Source organism: Mytilus trossulus, chromosome 9 (genome assembly GCF_036588685.1).
Source record: "Mytilus trossulus isolate FHL-02 chromosome 9, PNRI_Mtr1.1.1.hap1, whole genome shotgun sequence".
NCBI classification, from domain to species: domain Eukaryota; kingdom Metazoa; phylum Mollusca; class Bivalvia; order Mytilida; family Mytilidae; genus Mytilus; species Mytilus trossulus.
Genome location: NC_086381.1, coordinates 35,467,128 through 35,485,833, shown reverse-complemented (window position 1 = coordinate 35,485,833; position 18,706 = coordinate 35,467,128).

Here is an 18,706-nt window from a genome sequence, read left to right as displayed (position 1 = left end):
GTGTACTAAGTTTCAATTTGATTGGACTCCAACTTCACAACCTTGACCAAAGACTTTAACCTGAAGCGGGACGAACGGACGCACGAGCGGTACAACGAACGGACAGACAGACGAACGGAGGCACAAACCTGAAAACATAATCCCTCTACTATCGTAGGTGGGGCATAATGATATGGAAAAGAGATATTTATAGTCATGTTTTAACTTTCGCCATGATTGGTTTTTTTCATTTACATGATCAGTATATGTTCTTATCTGTTTTAAACTAAGTTGCTATTACGTCTGATATCGGTATTTCATTATAAACTGTTAAAACTTATTCAAAATAAAGACATAAAAGCTCCTACATTCCTTGTTGTGCTCTGACAATACTGTCTCTACTTTTTGTCTTACTAGCTCTTCACATGTTTTATGCCCCATTTAAGGTCATTATGTTTTCTATTCTGTGCGTCCATTCGTTCGTCCGTTCGTTCGTTCGTCCGTCCTTCTGTTTTTTTTTCGTTCGTCTGTCCCACTTCAGGTTAAAATTTTTGGTCTAGGTTGTTTTTTATTAATTTGAAGTCTTTTCAACTTGAAACTTAATACATGTGTTCCCTATGATATGATTTTTCTAATTTTAATGCCAAATTAGAGACTTTCCCCTCATTTTCACGGTCCACTTAACCTCGAAAATGATAGCGCGGAAGTGGCATCCGTTAACTGGGGACACATTCTTGCTTTTCGTTTGTTTAAAATTTCTGTTTTAAAATATTAAGCATTACTTAAAATACATGTTTTGTCGAAAAAACACATATTGTGCGTGTTGTACAGCTGAATTTATACTATATATAAATGTAATGAAAATTGAGAATGAAAAAAGGGGAATGTGTCAAAGAGACAACCCGACCATAGAGAAGACAACAGCAGAAGGTCACCAAAAGTTCTTCAATGCAGCAATAAATTCCCACACCCAGAGGCGTCCTTGAGCTGGCCCCTAAACAAATATATATACTAGTTCAGTAATAATAAGGGCTTTATACTAAACTCCAAGTTGTACCCAGGAAACTAAAATTAAAAATAATACAAGACTGAAAAAGGCCAAAGGCTCTTGATACTTGAGACTTGGGACAGGCGCAAACATGCAGCGGGGTTAAACATGTTTATGAGATTTTAACCCCTACTATATTGTTCTGTTATTGTGAAGGAAAAAATCGGTATATGACTGACTATCTTGCTTTGTGTGTGCTACATGTAACTGGACAATATTAGAAAAAATAAGCCTTTGGTCATACTAAACGTTTGTTAGATTTTGTCAAGCTAAAAAAAATTAATGACGATCAAACTGTGATACTGTATCGCATGTGACAGAATTCTTCCAAAAATCATCATCAATAAATTAAGTCGGTTATCATTGTAAGCAAGAGAACGATGAAACTACTTAGAAAATGGATAGATTAGAAACCAATTCTTATCTGTTTAGATTAAACCTATTCTATGGTATCAGAAAGTACCATTATTTCGTCGTTGCTCGTGATAAATCAGAAATTAATTTTGCAAAAAAAATGCACAAAATAAAAAGAAATAGATACTCTGCATTGTCCTTGATAATAGTTTGATAAGTTGGCTCGTCCTGTGGATATTCATGCAGCCAGAACTGCACGTGTTAGGTAGGAACATCTATACATGTATTAAAAAATCGTCCATATGCTAGGAAGGGATATTAGGTTACATTTTGTCAAGCACCAGGAGAAGAGTAAAGTAGTAAATTGCAGCAAACTTAAATTGACGTCAAAGTGTATGATTTCAACGTTACGTTGAATTTTACGTTAGAACACATTCATGTGTTACCAAAATTGAAATTTCTAAACTAATTTTTCACCGATCGTTTTCAAATTTTTTACATTGTGTTGGCATAAGTATTTTCTGTTTAATTAACTAAAAATCTGATAATTCATATTGTTTGCCATAAGGGTCGTTTTTGCTTGTCGGGCGTCATATATATATGGCTAAAACTTTGTTGATTTCTGTGTTTGAGAACAGTTTGTTCCTAAGGATATCACCAGCCCAGAATACAGTACTTTTTCTACGGACATTGAGTTATTTGAATTTTGGTTCAACATTTTAGAAATTCAAATGACGTATTGTGATACCATGCCCGGATTTGACTATAACTTTTATGTTTTATTTGGTCATTATTTGTTTAGATTGAACTGATTTATGCAATATTTTGTCTTGTGCATCACTGAAGTGATATATTTTGTCAAAATGCAAATCTGGTGTTGCCACATTGGTACTGTTAATATTTTATCATTTTTCAATACATTGGTATTTTTATCATATTTATTTATTTTCAGATATATGATTTATACTTCCAACATTTGAGTATCTGTACTTTACTTTAACGGATCTATTTTAAAGATGTCAGTTTTTAAACACCATAAATGATATAAATTCATCGGTTAAATAATGTTGCTTTCGTAATGACGAGTCATCTGCAACTTGCTGTTGATAATATTAACAATGACAGTAAAGTAATTGCAGGCAGCTCATACTGTTCTTATCTGTATTGGGTATGTTTTTATTATTATTATTTCAGAATATCTATGTTTCTTGATCTGATTCCAATCAAGTTAGAGTTTTCTGCTCTGGTTACATTAGAGTTATCAATAGCTGGGAAAGAAGTAGCCAAAAAGATATTGTATAAAGGGTTATTATGGAGTTACACAGCACCAACTATCAGAACTAAAGTTGTTGATAAAATAGCAAAAGAGAAAGATAATTCACCACCAGAAATATCTAGTTTTGTGGACGAGCCTTTGAAAGTAATTATTTCTTGTGTATTATTTTCATTAATCATGCAACCTTTTTTGCCACATTTCGCCGAACTGCGTAAATTTCTTAACTTTAGCAAATTTCCAATCCGTCTTAAACATCTTTACACCAGTGCTCATTGTGTTTAAGTTAAAATATGAATACTCTGAGAAGGACTGAGAATGAGATTGAAAGAATTACTGATATCTATTTTTGCATATTTATAACCATGTCATGTCATGTTTTTAATGAGTGTATTCATTTATAACTATGTATTATGAACTAGATTTTTATGGCTCACCTTTCCCTCACTTGCCCTAAATGAGCATGTGAGCTAATGCCATATCTTGCTTTACTTATTGTTGGTGTATTCCAGTATTTTTCCCCTTGTTTAGGGTATCTAGTCTTGTGTGCTTTGTCTTTTAGTTCATGTCAATCTACTGAAATGCTCGTCATTGCTGAAATAGAAAATAAGGATAAAATGCATAAGATTATTTTTTGTCATGCAAAAAGGGATAACAAAAAAGCATAAAGTATAAGCTCTGCTCTTGTTCTTTTTTTTTAATTAGTGTATACTTGTTTTTCATTAACATTGGCCAGATCACTCTTAACATGCTAAACTAAACGTAGGGTAAAAGAAAACAAAAATCGCACTTTTGGCTTATGTATTTATCTTTGTCTAAGACATGTATACCATCAGCTTTTATTGATATATATATAGTGTATAAACAGAAGAACTGATCAACAGTACAAGTTACCACCAAAACATGACAGTCACATTATTTTAGAGTTTCAATCGTTTTGTCACCGGGACAATAAGTGTAGCAAGCGACTGGTTTATTTTCTTCCTGTAAAATGAACGGTGTTGAACCTTGAATGATAGCACAATGAACAAATATTCTGGACAAATAATAATGAAAATGACAGGCAGAGTGACTACCTTTGCTTGGTGCCTGGAACTATGAATATGAAACTCTGGTGCAAACTAACACTCGAAACTCTGGAACGCTCGACAAATTATAAGAAAAAATCAGCATGGAATATTTTCATGTTGAACAGACTGCATTTAATGTAATGTCCTATTTCCTATTAGATTCATCAAAATTGCAAACAATTATTGATACTAAAATCAATCGACTATAATTAACATAACAAATAAGAACAAACCTGGCTAATATTATTCCCTGTCAAAGATACATTATTTTAGAACTTGGAAGTATAACATGTCTAAATGTGAATCGATTATCTGAATTTATTAGAACATACAGTTATGAATGATATAAATATAAACGGTAACAGAGTAATGGAAAAAAAATTGTAAAAAGATGCGGAAGTTTTCAATAACAAGATGAATATATACAAAGAATTGAAGCCCAAAATATTGAGTGTAATTTTTAAAAGTATTGAACGGAACGGATATGTTATATCTGCGCCGGAGATTGACTTTGTACTAGACCGACATGTTTAGCCAGACTGTTAATGTGCTTGATCACAAGGTAGCAGTTCAGACAATGACTGTTCATCTTAACCGAACACACATTATTCAGACTCCGAGCCAACTACTTATTAATGACGCGTGCTTCGAGGATAAGCAGCAAACACAAATATTGAAGTCTTTGGTTCGACCCACGACCTCCTACAATCGTGTCGTACACGATAGCACGAGACCACCGATACTGAGTATAAGGACGCACTGTTTACAGATAGTTTGGTACTACAAAACGATATATCATATCTGAAAAATAAGGGATATATGCCATCTAGTCTTAAATTTATATCTCTTTTTTATTCAAAAAAAAATTTAACAAGAGTTCGACAGCGATCTTATGTCCTTTACTTAACTTTTAAATATTTCAGTTATTGACAAAACTGCAGCTATGCGTAGGAACTATTTTTATTAAAGTGTGTACTTCTTTATTGTATGTTCTGTATTCCCCTGTATTGCACACAGAAACGGACCGAGCAAGAGACAAACTCCGACGAGAGTAACAAATATAACATCAAAACCAAATACATGAATTTGTGATAGACAAGTATCGTTACACGTCTTATCGCAATGTGAATTTACACTCAAAAATAAGAAAAAAACAAACGACACAATGTTAAAATGTAACACACACGAAATCGAACTATAATATTAAAAACCAATTGTTCAGAGAACAATTGAAGGTCTTTCCATCAAAACAATGTATTTTGATATGAAAAGTTGTGAAACTAAGTTTAAAATGTCATTTCAATCGTCAAATGATAGCTCCTAGTAAGGTGATTCCAAAAATATATTGTTTCCATACAATTTTTTTTAAATAAGGGAGATAATTTGTTACTTCCGGTTTGAAAAATGTTACTTCCGATTATATTTGAATATTTACTTGACACTTATTCCAAAAATATCTGGTTCTTTATACTTTTATATTAATAAAGTACAAAAAAATAGCTACTTCCGGTTTACAAAAGGTCACTTCCGGTTGTTTTTTTCAAGGTTAAATGGTTTGATACCTTTTTCTAAAAGTTGTATATCTTTATCATGTATACATATAGAATAAAAGCAAAGGTCAAAATCTAGAACGTCAAATTAAGCTATGACCTTGAGATCAATTTCAAGGTCATTCACCAAGGACTTCAAATCAAAAGACCATAGGTCTTGATTATATTTAGTTAATGAGTTATATCACCAAACGCGTATTTTTAAATACAAGAGGGGAGAAAACTCCCTTTTACAGTACGCTTGCAATCAAAATTTACATCTTACGACATGTCGCAACTCACAATTTAGTAAAAAGAATTTGTTGATATCTTATACAGTCTTTGGATATAAGTGAAAATAAGCCAAATTCAAATATTAGAATATGACCTTGACCTTTGACCTTGACCTTATTTTCATTTTTTGGGACCAAGGACCTCAAATCAAAAGATCCTAGGTCTCTATCACTTATGATTTATAAGATAGAAATTCATATCACTTATATCAGATGCATAAGGGGAAATAACTCTCATATGGAGGGGTCATATCGCTTCGGTCAAAATAGGACAAATCATGCCAAGGATATAACGAGCAATTTTGTAAAATAAATTTGTCATAATCTTTTACGGTTGCGAAGGAGATGCGCTAACAAGGAAAACAGTGTTTGGGGAGATAACTCCTACAAAGAAAAGTATTCGTTTACGCAGGGTAAATTTCAAAAGCGCATAAACTGTTCGATATCATATACCAAATATCTAAGCGACTTATTGCGAAACAAATGTTTATCGCAAGAACAAAATTAGGCGGAAGAAAAAAAAAAAAAATAAATAAATAATCAGAAGAAAAACAATAGGTCTTTCCACAGAAAAGTGGAAAGACCTAATAACAATGGCCATATTCCAGACTTGGTACGGGGCATTTTTAAAAGGAAAAGATGTTGGGTCGAACCTGTTTTTTTGGCATGCCAAACCTCGAACTTTTATGGACATGTGAAATATAACATCAAAATGACAACACAACGCCACAGGACTACAGTATAAATTGGAGAACACAATTGACAAAGAATCACACGAACAACAACCAAGAAAAGGCAACAATTTGAAAATTTTGATATGCCAAAAGTGCATTTTGTCCACATAAGATCTACTAGTAACGCCCAGATCTGTCTCTGAAAGAGCAAATGTTGATCTTGATATGCAAAAAGGTATCAGCTTTTGTTACAACGTTTTTTTGCCAGATTACAGTATTCAACCATGTAACCTTGAAAAAAACAACCGGAAGTGACCTAATATAAACCGGAAGTAGCTATTCTTTGTACTTTATTAATGTATATAGAACCAGATATTTTGGGAATAAGTGTAAAGTAAATATTCAAATATTATCCCCAGTAACATTTTACAAACCGGAAGTAACAAATTATCTCCCATATTTAAAAAATATTGTATAGAAACCAAATATGTTTGAATCAGCGCACATACAGTAAGCTATCATTTGCAATTAAAACGACATTTTTATACTTAATTTTAAAACTTTCATGTTAAAATACATTGTTTTTTGTGGAAAGACCTTTAATTGTTCTCTGACCAATTGGTTTTTAATTATTATTTTTTTTTTTTCGCCATATTTTGTTCTCGCGATAAGTGTTTGTTTCACAAGATGTCGATTATATATTTCTCATATTGTATTATAGTTTATACAGTTCATCCTGCTAAGACGAACCATTTTCTTTGTAAGAGATATCTCCCTTTTAACTGTTTACCATCTGTGTGTATCTCCTTCATATAGAAAAAAAAGATAGCGACACAAATCTTTTACAAATTGTTTGTTACATCCTCTGGAAGTTTTAGCTAATTTGAATCGAATCGATTTGATGAAATTTTATAGGAGTTATCTACCTTTACACTTTAGATTTGTCGGTATGTTTTTTAACTCATAAACCTTTAACTGTATAACCCTGAAACATCTTCATTTTAAGTCCCTAAGTTCTAACTTAAAAAATCACAGGTCTAGGTCAAAGGTCAAGGTAACATTCTAAATTTCGACTTTTGCTTATTTTTGCATTTTTTCAAACACTTTTAAAGATATATATAAATGAGCAAGTGCAAACTGTTTGCTTTATTGTGATGAAGATATGTTACATTTAGTCTGAAACAATTGAATGACATATTATAGGAGTTACCGTTCAATTATAAGGTTAATTGATTATTTCTTCATCTTATTTCAATAGAAAGCCAAATCACCTTTTACAAAAGGTTGGGTGACATATGACCTTGAAAATGGACAACCGGAAGTGACCTGGAGAGAACCGGAAGTAGTAATTTTTCGCACTGTTTTCATGAAAAAAGAGTCTGAATTCATATATGTTGTCATTTAAAAACATTTACCTATCACGCAAGACTAAAGTTGACTTTCGATCAACCGGGAGTGGCCAATTATCTCCTGATTTAAAGGCTACAGTATATATAAACTATATTTTTTTTAAATCAGTGTGAATCACTGGAAAGCTGGAAGAGACATTTATTTCACCGGAAGTAGAAAAAATACCTCCCTTATTTCTCTCAAGAGTATATCGAAACCACTTATGTATCGCATCAGTATATGGTAACTAGCTTCTTTTCAAAATTTCTATAATGTTGAAAGACCTTCAATTGTTCTCTGAACAATTGGTTTTTAATTCAGGTATATTTTCATTATTCTAAACAATCTTTCTCTTGAAATTGATAATTAAAGATAACCTCAAATTTGACACGCTTTGCAATTATCAAGACAGATATAGAATCACCAAAGAAAGCTTTACCACCTTGATATATATCGGTTATTTCCTTCATATTACATTAAGTATCAATGTAAAAGCAGTTTCTCATCAGTATATTTATTTACAGAGAAGAAAAAGATCAACAGCAAGATGTATAGTAAGACAATTACCTGATCAAGATTATACAGAACCTCTTTTTGAAGTGTCCTTAAGAGCAAAAGATGATAAAAGTGATGTCACACTCTACTTAAATGTAGGCACACGTCCTGGAGGTAGTGATGTATTAGAGGAAAGACCACTTGGTGGACCATCAACCATTATTAAGGATGTAAGGTTTAAAATGGCACATATTTTGATTTCAAATATGATTGTTTATGCATCTCATGATATTCAAAATGTCTCCCATTGAAATAAATCGCATTTTCGCGGTTGTTTATGGCTCTGAAAAACATCAAATAAACAACTTAGTTTGTTTTGTTTTGTTTTGGGTTTTTTTTTGGGGGGGGAACTGGTGAATATTTTCCACTTTAGAAATAAAAACCAATTATTTCAGACCTGTCTCTGAAAGAGAAAATGTTGATCTTGATATGCAAAAAGGTATCAGCTTTTGTAACAACGGTTCTTTTGTCAAATTACAGTATTAAGAGGCACTTTGATTACCTCCAATCTAGAATTGGAAAAAAATCCAACAGAAAACGCGGACTGCCTTGGTGCAGGTCCCCTTTCTTTTTGAAAACATTTGATACTTATATGTATTTAATAATTCTACGATTTCATCTTCTTTATTAGCATTTTATCGTCATGGTTGTTTTAGCATACTAAATTCTCTTGGTGGAAATATCAATCAATTCAAATTTTGTTGACTTGAATATATCCATTATTTACCAGATCAACGTTGAGTTTATGTTACTTAAATTAAAAAAAGCTCTTTTGGTTCAAAATATGGACTTGGAATGAAGTCAATGTTGAAAAGTAAATACAACGATTTAAAGATTTGATGCATCCGAAGTTAAACTTAGACAACATCTTAAATAAAAATAATCAATAAACAGTCATTTAATTGACGCCTGTGTGAAATTGTGTGACAAAAACATGACTGATTTCCATAATGTCTGAAAGTTTCTCTTTTGAATAATTTTTGTATGGGACATTTTTTCTCATAAAAATTATAAACAAGCCAAAAAAACATTACTTTTTCTATGATAGAATATAGAAACGCAGAAGAAACATTTTTGTATATACAAATCAATCTATACTGATAATTTTGTTTTACATTAACAATGATTTTGAATCAATGAAATGCAATTAAACCTGTTAACAACTAAAATAAAATTGAGAATGGAAATGGGGAACTGCATTTCAACCAACTGCTGCTCATCAAATGCATACAAAAACCTACAATCAAAGACAGAATGTTTCATGTCCGAAAAAAAAGAGCAGTAAAGTATATTTACAAAAAACCTTTGGTCTTATAAAAGATATTAATTGATTTAAAAATAAAATAAAAATAAACTGTGGTCTCAAAATTATTGTAGTGTGAAATTTCTTTATTTTCATATAAATGTTCTTTTTACATTTTATTGGATAATTTCCTTAATTCATCAAATCAGTACATAAAAATTACGAAACATGACCTTCGTTCAAAGTCAAATTAGTTTGATAATATTTGAATTCTCTTCATTATAGAGGTTATCAGCAGTAGGTGTTCCATTGTACTTTACTGTGATAGCTGAAAACAGTGCTGGTGAGAGATCAAAGGCATCCTGTTATTTACCAACTTATGATGTGACCTTACCTGACGGAAGATTTCAGGAAGAATTTATAACTTCCAGTAATCCTGACGAACTTAAGGCTGCAGTTAAAATAAATGCAGATTCAGAACTGAACCATAGAATGGTTGGTGTAGGATACGGAAAAGACATCTATGGAGATCAGATTATGCGCTGGAGTGATGTTGTTCTGCAGAAATACCGTCATGGTTACATCAGTACGGCTTATACCATACATCATATTATGAAATAATGATATATATAGGAGATTTGTTATGTATATCAGTGAGATAGTAATATAACATGTAAAAATAACATTCACAATATTCAAACGAAAGCTAGAGCCTTGAATCGACTAGTGTCTGCTTTGACCAACAGCAATATCATAATTTCTAACAAAAAAATACTGTGTACTGTAGGCTACTATAAATGTTATATATTTAATTTGGTTTCTATAGTTTTAACTGAATTACTTACTAGTATATGACAAAAAGGATAAATATTTAGTTAATTTGATTCAATAACAATGCATGTACAACTTGAAGTATAATTTTCATATTATGTTTACTTTTTAGAAACCACACTCAACTAACAAAAGCATTTCTTTTTTTTCTTATTTCAATTATATAGTGCTAAGTGAAATTAGGTTTCAACAAATGTGTTACATATAAAATGTCATTCTGATAAAAGATTCTAATCAAAGTGATATTTTAAACTAAAATTTGTAACATATTCGTTTTAGATTTGTCTTACATTTGCATTATTAGCTGAAATTAATGGCAGCTTGACTAAATAATTTTACCAATTGATCAGTTTAAAGACTGCAACCTTGAAAGATATCCTATTGGTATCATGAAAGTAAAAATTATTTTCATAGATTTTTTAAGATCAAATGAAATGTTGCATTTTTGACAAGTGTGACATATCATAAGTGATTTTCTTTGTGTGTAAAAGATATAAAGTAGGTGATGGTAATATATGAGTTTTCATAAGACTCTTCTCAAATTCTATTTTTTTTTTCAGGTAATGATCCTTTTAACCATAAGGTTATGGGAATGTTCACACGGATGAGAACAGGCAGGTTAATAGGACCAAAAGCTGGTCCTGATAAGTCAACACCAACCGAGGGAGACTGTGCCAAATATTGTGCTGATTTTCCTGTTACTAAATGTTTAAGTTTTAACTACGACTTTAAAGATGGCACCTGCGAAGTGATGGAAGCCATTGAAAACAAGAAATATAAATTATCTAAATCTAGACTGTTCGAACATTTTGAAAAAAATGGCGGAATGACAAAACAATTTGTTTTTAAAGATCTTTCTCTGAAGCACAATTCATTATATTTTTTCAACTTTTGGATGAAAAATGTATTGAATTATGAAAACATTATAAGTTCGAATGGAGTTCTCATTGATCTAACGCCACCAAACCCTGGTATGTAACTATAATTATTTTTCTGTTACCATTATGCAATAATATATGAATCACCGCAGTAGTGTAAATATCATACAAAAAAAATATATTTGTATTCAAGCAGAGGATTTTGCATTACAATTTCTTACACAATGTACGTGTTGTAAGATTATGTTAAACTGTTAGAAAATGAAATGTAAAAATCTTCCAGCAAAAATAATTTCAAGTCAGTGATTAATTTTCGTTTCTCCGTCAATTGCTATCAAGTCAGCTAGTGCTTAACTGATTGAACCAGGTTTGAACACACCTCTCTCAATGTCTTGTCATTTTATCAAAAGTTCTTTAACATGAAAATCAAATTTAAGAGAAGAATAAGCTTAAAGTTTTTTGTTAAATTGAAGGCCCCGGTTCTTTTTTGGTGATTTTTTTTCCTATATTTACAGGACCTATACAAAATTCTACAGCAGATTATTTAGAAATAGTTGCCTGTTTAAATTTAATACCAGAACACAACCGACCAGATTGGAAGGTACACTGTAAAGGTGTTAATCGAAAAGTAAAAAATCACAGGTAAATTTTGTTCTTTTTGTACTTTCATTTAGTTGTTTTAAATGAGTGACATTGTGGGTGAATGAATAGGGGGCGACTGCAAATTATTATCATGATTCGTCAAAGCAAGCTAATTAGAGTATACTAAACTGATGTAAAAGAACGCAGAATATTTTGTATTGTTCGTACATACTGTACCAAAAAAAATGTGGATTTTGACCATTAATAAAATATAATTTGTTCAAAAAGTGCAACTCTCCATCAAAGTCACAAGTGGTCAAAAGTAAACTCTTATAGGTTAACGTACGGTCTCTAACACGGAGCATTGAATCACACAGAACACATAATAAATATTATTTACAAAATAAAAAATAACCAAGATTGATACAGGGAATGTAATTGATATGTGCATGCCAGTTGATTCTGATAGTACAATAGAAATTAGCCCCAGTGACAAGTCTTACAGAATGATAAAGAATTAACGCCAGTGATGATGGTTATGACACTGACGTTGAAACATCAATAAGAATATACTTTTGGGAACATTGTCGGTATATCAATTCCTCAGAATGTTAATGCCGCAACCGTTCATCGATATATCTTTTGTGTAATTATTGAATCCTGAGAATAATTGTATCGCATTGGAACAGCTGTAATAAATTTTAACAGGATATAGGCAGAGAAAATTATTAAAAGATGTCAAAGACACATCCTTATTCGCAGCAACAGTTTCTGAGCTTTAACTCTACCGACCGTGCGAGGGCTGAAAAGCCAGTCAAGGTCGTTAAACACTTTCATATATATTATGAGCTTTAACTTCCGCTTTGTTTGTGAATCAGTTATAATTCTTTCTAGAATTTGTGGAAAGTTTTTCTTCTTCATGTAAATGCCGCATTTAAAAATGTAGGTGTAAAAGGAAAGGATGAACTCCACTATTTTAATAATCACTCACATGGTCAAACAAAAAATACAGAACTATTTTATGTGTTGTAAATTATTCTTATATTCGGCTTTGATAACACTTGCATATACATCCTTTTTAAATCAAAATGTGTAAAAGGTGCGGTAACAGGAATGTGTTTATGTTCAATCATTAATGAAAGTAATACAGTATAATAATTATAAACATACTTTTTAGAATTCAATATTAAAATCAAAGCAACATAGAAAACTTGCACGTGGGTTTTACCTGTTTATTCATATATATATGGTTACATCGGGTTATAAACCCTCGGCAATATTCAGAGGTCAAAGCAATGGTTAGTTAAATGACGTCTAGAAATACAAACGAAACGTTGATACATCTTATCGAATCCATGCATTGTTATTAATAATTTTTATGCTTCAGATATAAGTTTAAGTAGGTTATAAATCAAATATGATAATTTGAGACACATAAGTACAAATGTATCAGTTTAATTTTTAAAACTTAATTGTATTAGTATCTTTTACACATGGACGTACTTAGATAAAGGTTGAAATAAGTTTTATTTTGACATCAATGTTTATTTCTGACATATTGTCTGATATATCTCTATTGTAGTTATACACATTATGAATATCCTACTTTAAGTTTGATAATGTGATATTAAAAAAAAACAAATCTACAAGATGGAAAAATGTACAAACACATACCTACCTACTTATGATTAGTTCCTATGAAAAGAATTCGAAAAATTTAATCTTTTATTTCAGCTCCAATTTGTATTAAAAATATACTGTTTCCAGATTTGATAGTTATTATAAAATATTTTTATGTCGTTACGTTATTGGGAAAATATCATTTGAATATGTTAGCTATACATGTAGTGTGCGGTACATATATAAAACAATTTCACCCAACACTCCATATTTGTCTTTAGACAATGATTTCTTATACATATTCAACTATTTTTAAGAAACTTTCAACATGCATTTAATGCTGCATATTTTGTTCAACTCCCACAAGAAGATAAGGCCTGTTTTTGCCCCCCCCCCCCTCTCCCCCCCCCCTCCCCCCCCCCCCCATATTTTCTCATTTTTCAAATTCTGCTTTGGAAAGCTACTTATTATGTTTAACATAACCTGAGGTATCAAGTTTGTTTGTATGAACTTCAAAACCACTAAATTTTGCAACTGGGTGAGGTGAGAGTGTTGAACCTTTTGTAATTATTCAAATACTGTCATTATTATTCATTTTTCAGGTAATTTTACATCATCTTTTTATTTTTTAAGTGCGTGCGCAAACGTGTCGCAGTTTTTTTTTATTCCAATGTCATGCGATCTGTTTTTCAGGTATAAATCGACATATTTTTTTCCGGGTGACATAGACGCACGCTATTAAATTTTAAGAAACAATGGCCAGACAGCGGTTGTTTTCCTTCTTTTGACGTGTTTGATGCCCTTTAAGGGTAACCCCCCCTAACTTCATCCATTTTCTGAAATTAATGGTTTTATAGTTCATGCATACAAAATTCAAACATAGGGGAATATTTTAACGCGATAAGTAGCTTTCCAAAACAAAATTTAGAAAATGAGAAAAAAGGGGAGCCAAAAAACGGGCCTTATCGTACCTTGTCCTCTGAAATATATTGTGTAAAACATTTTTAAAGACACCAACATGTTTTCCCTTTTGATTATTTAATAAATTCACAGTTGTATAACTGGTGTTCAAAAATTATATATCTTTTGAGAAAAAACAATTCCGGGTCACAAACTAAACCCGAACGAAACACATAAACTATAAAAGTAAAACAAAGCAACAACAAGAAACTGAAGTCTTATATTAACTTCCACAAATATTACGTAGAAACAAACTACTTGACATACTTCTGACTTGGTACAAGACATTTGACTCCAATGATCAATAACTGTTGAAAAATTGAAAGATAAAAGACGTAAAATATCAGTATTGTGTCATTTTGGAGCAGGATCTGCTTACCCTTCCGGAGCACCTGAGATCACCCCTAGTTTTTGGTGGGGTTCGTGTTGTTTATTCTTTAGTTTTCTATGTTGTGTCATGTGTCCTATTGTTTTTCTGTTTGTCTTTTTCATTTTTAGCCATGGCGTTGTCAGTTTGTTTTAGATTTACGAGTTTGACTGTCCCTTAGGTATCTTTCGTCCCTCTTTTAACATAGAACTTATAACATAGATAGAAGATTGAGTATATCGTTTACAAAAGAATATCTTTATTTGGATGAAATAAATTTTAAATCAGCATTTCTTTTTCATATTATATTAATTCTAATTTTACGGATTTTTTTTGCAGGGTAATAATTGATGGTCCAGGATCAAAAACAGTTTACAATGGACCATATCAAAATACAGGAGCTTACTATACAAAAGCAAACAGATATATTTCGGGTAAATGTGTTGCCCTTTAAATAAAGGATTTTCTTTTTTCTTTTTTTATGGAACTCAACATTAGTGTTTTTTTACTGTGTAAGCCATGTCTTGTTAAGATATGTTCTGCTGCCACTTACTTCTTCCTGATTTTTCAAATTTTTACTTAATTAAGTATACATGACATTTTGATTATTGGTACTTTTGGTAAGGCCCATTCAAGAATAATATGTGTACAGTTCGAATTTAGGAAGGTTCGCATGTCCATTTCTTCTGATTCTATGTTTTAAATCCTATCACACTATGTCTATTTGATTAATCGCTAATTTGAGATAGTAGATAGTCCTGTCGAAAAAGTATTTGAACGTTGAATTGTATTTAGCATCTTTCAAACAAGCCAACACGTCACAAAATAAACTAGGCACTGTGTATAAGTCTTCTTAAACGGTCATATATGAGTATGAACATTACTTAGTGACTTGTATAAAAAAATATATGTGGACAAATAAATTGACTTCAACATGGATCTGGCGGTCCCAGACTGATTGAAACATATGTATAACGGAAACCTCCCTTTGCATAACGTTTTGTGACTTAAATGACTTGTATAGTTTGCATTGGTTTGCGGTATCAGTTTTGTTCATAGATGTAGGTCGTACAGTCACTTTAGTTACTTACGTCTACGTCATTTGGTGTAGAGTTGTTTCATTGCCATATTTTATTTCACATACATATAAGTTTTGTAAAAATGCCTTAGTTTTTTTTTAATGCAATGGATGAAAAACAATACTTGCAGTCAAATCAACCAAAGCCTTGTACAAAATCCATATTAATGTCAACGAATTTTTTTTTAAGTACCACAAACCTTCTATTTCTGTAGGCGAAAATTAGTAGAAATGACATGATTTTAAAATCGCCAATTTCTTGAAAATCCTGTTTTCAAATGACTTAATGACACATCTCTTAACGCAAATACATAAATACAATGATTCCTGACACCTGTACTGTTACATATCAAAGTAGAATTTTAATCTTAACAGTAAACTGGGACGGTTTCCATGACCATGAATCAGGAATCCTTGGATACAGTGTCACAGTTGGACAATCAATATGTGAAGATTTAATCCACCCACATCATGATCCACATTTTCACCTGTTTGACAAATCTCAATGGACACATTCAGTTATGATTTCACCAATTCCTGAACCTTTTAGAATACTTCCAGGTAAGAAGTCACGATTTCACCAACAATCTCACGTTAGAATACTCTTAAGATAAGATATAGAACATATCTTGATATATTCAGTTATGATATCAACTATTCCTTTATGACTTAAAAAAGATAAGATTTCACCTACTGGAGATTTATCATTATTTATAGGATAAGTGTTTTAGTTGATTTCGTGGTTACAGCTAAAACTTAAATTAAATCTTCAACTAAGTACAAATGTTCTATAGCTGGCTTGTCTACCAACCTTCACAAGCCACGAAATCATATATACACGAAGATACAAAGTCTACTTAATTCCAGAAAATTGGTACCAACAAAAATGAATAACTCCGCACATAGCATTCCATAATATTCTGGATTATATCAGTAAACAGATACCACAGAGGAATTCAATCAACTCGAAAATAAACTGACAAAATCATCACATAAAAAAAAGATCAAAGAAAAACAACAGTATACAAAGCACATAACATAAATTTAAAAACTGAGCAACACGAGCCCTACCAAAAACATTGGAGTGCGATCGTAGGTACTCAGGCAGTGCAAACAGATCTTTGTTTACGTGTGGTATCTGTCCTTTTGTGTATACATGTATAAGCATAAAACCATAAGTTTCTACAAACAGCAATGATTCATCACCAAGCCAATATTTAAAAACGAGAGAATTCTCAAAGTTTTGTTAAAGAAATCACTTAAACTATGTGTTAAAATCGACTGAATGTAATTTATTGTTTTAGTTGATGCCAACTGTCCTATTTAGAAAAAGGAGGGATGCTATTTATCAAATATCATACTTATTGAAGTTGCTCCTTTCTTGTATTTTGTATGCATTGACTTAGTTATAGTTGGTGGCTATAGAAAGACACTTCGAATGGTTATTGAATGTTTTCAGAAAATATTAAATGATTATTATTTAATTATATTTCAAAGCAAAATCATTCCTGGCAATGGTTTATAGTACTATACTTGACAATTTATCTGAAACAATCATTAGGTAAAGAGCAACAAAAGAAATGTGTGCCATATCATATTATGCTTACTTTACTGTAAAATCTGCATTATTGTTTGGTAGATGGTCCATATTATACCACTGTGAGAGCATTGAATAATGTTCAGTACGGAGGACCGCTTGCAACAACTGTTTGCCATACAGCACCATATATTGTTGATATGTCACCACCCTTTGTCTGGGAAATATTTGACATAAAATATGATGAGGACACATTTCAGCTGAATGCAACACACAACTCAAGGTACAGTGAAGGAAATAAAATCAAACGTTGTAATTATATCGAAATGTATAATACTGATCATACCTTCAACGTGAGTGATGGAATACTGGGTCAAATTGTTTTTGTTACAAAATGGTCAATACCTGCAAACTTTCTGAAATATGGTATCAGCCTTGCCAGATTTATCACATCATCAATTCATCCAGACAAGGTTTAAGAAATTTGGAACCACCTTTCATGTCAGCATGTTATATCGTGTATTGTATTTTCATAAAATTGATTTTATCTAATGCTTGATGTTGGGGCATAACTAGTTGCTGACAGTTCCGTTCAATTTGTTTATGTATATGCAACTATAGTATGCAAAATCCTTCACTAAACAGTTTTGTTATATCACAATATTGTTAAGACCTCTCAACGATGACTGGTAAAAAGAAAACATTCAGTAATTATTATGCCTGTCCGACAAAAAAAATATGTTTGAGTCATTTCACCAATTTAAATCAAACTTGGTAGAAGTAGTTTTCTCCAATTATCTATTTAGGAAAATGTACCCGATGAATGTGGATAATAATAGAAATAACAAATTCCATATAATTCCTTATGTATTATGTGAAGGTAAATTATATAACTTTAGCAAATGTTTATGCATCACTTTACATTGTTAAATCCTATGAGAAAAATATGCATTGAATCACAATAGTAGTTTTTGATGAAGTTGAAGTCTTATCAACTTGAAACTTAGTACGCATGTTCCCTTTGATATGATCTTAATGATTTTTGTCGAGCCTTCGACTTTAGTCGAAAAAGCGAGACTAAGCGATTCTACATTCCGTCGTCGGCGGCGTCCACAAATATTCACTCTGTGGTTAAAATTTTTGAAATTTTAATAACATTCTCAAACTATACTGGATTTCTACCAAACTTGGACAGAAGCTTGTTTATGATCATTAGATAGTATCAAGAAGTAAATTTTGTAAAAATAAAATTCCATTTTTTCCGTATTTTACTATATGGACTTAGTTTTTCTGCGAGGAAACATTACATTCACTCTATGGTTGAAGTTTTTAGAATTTTAATAACTTTCTTAAACTATCCTTGGTTTGTACCCAATTTGGACAGAAACTTGTTTATGATGAAAAGAAAGTTTCCAGAAGAATATTTTGTAAAAAAATAAATTCATT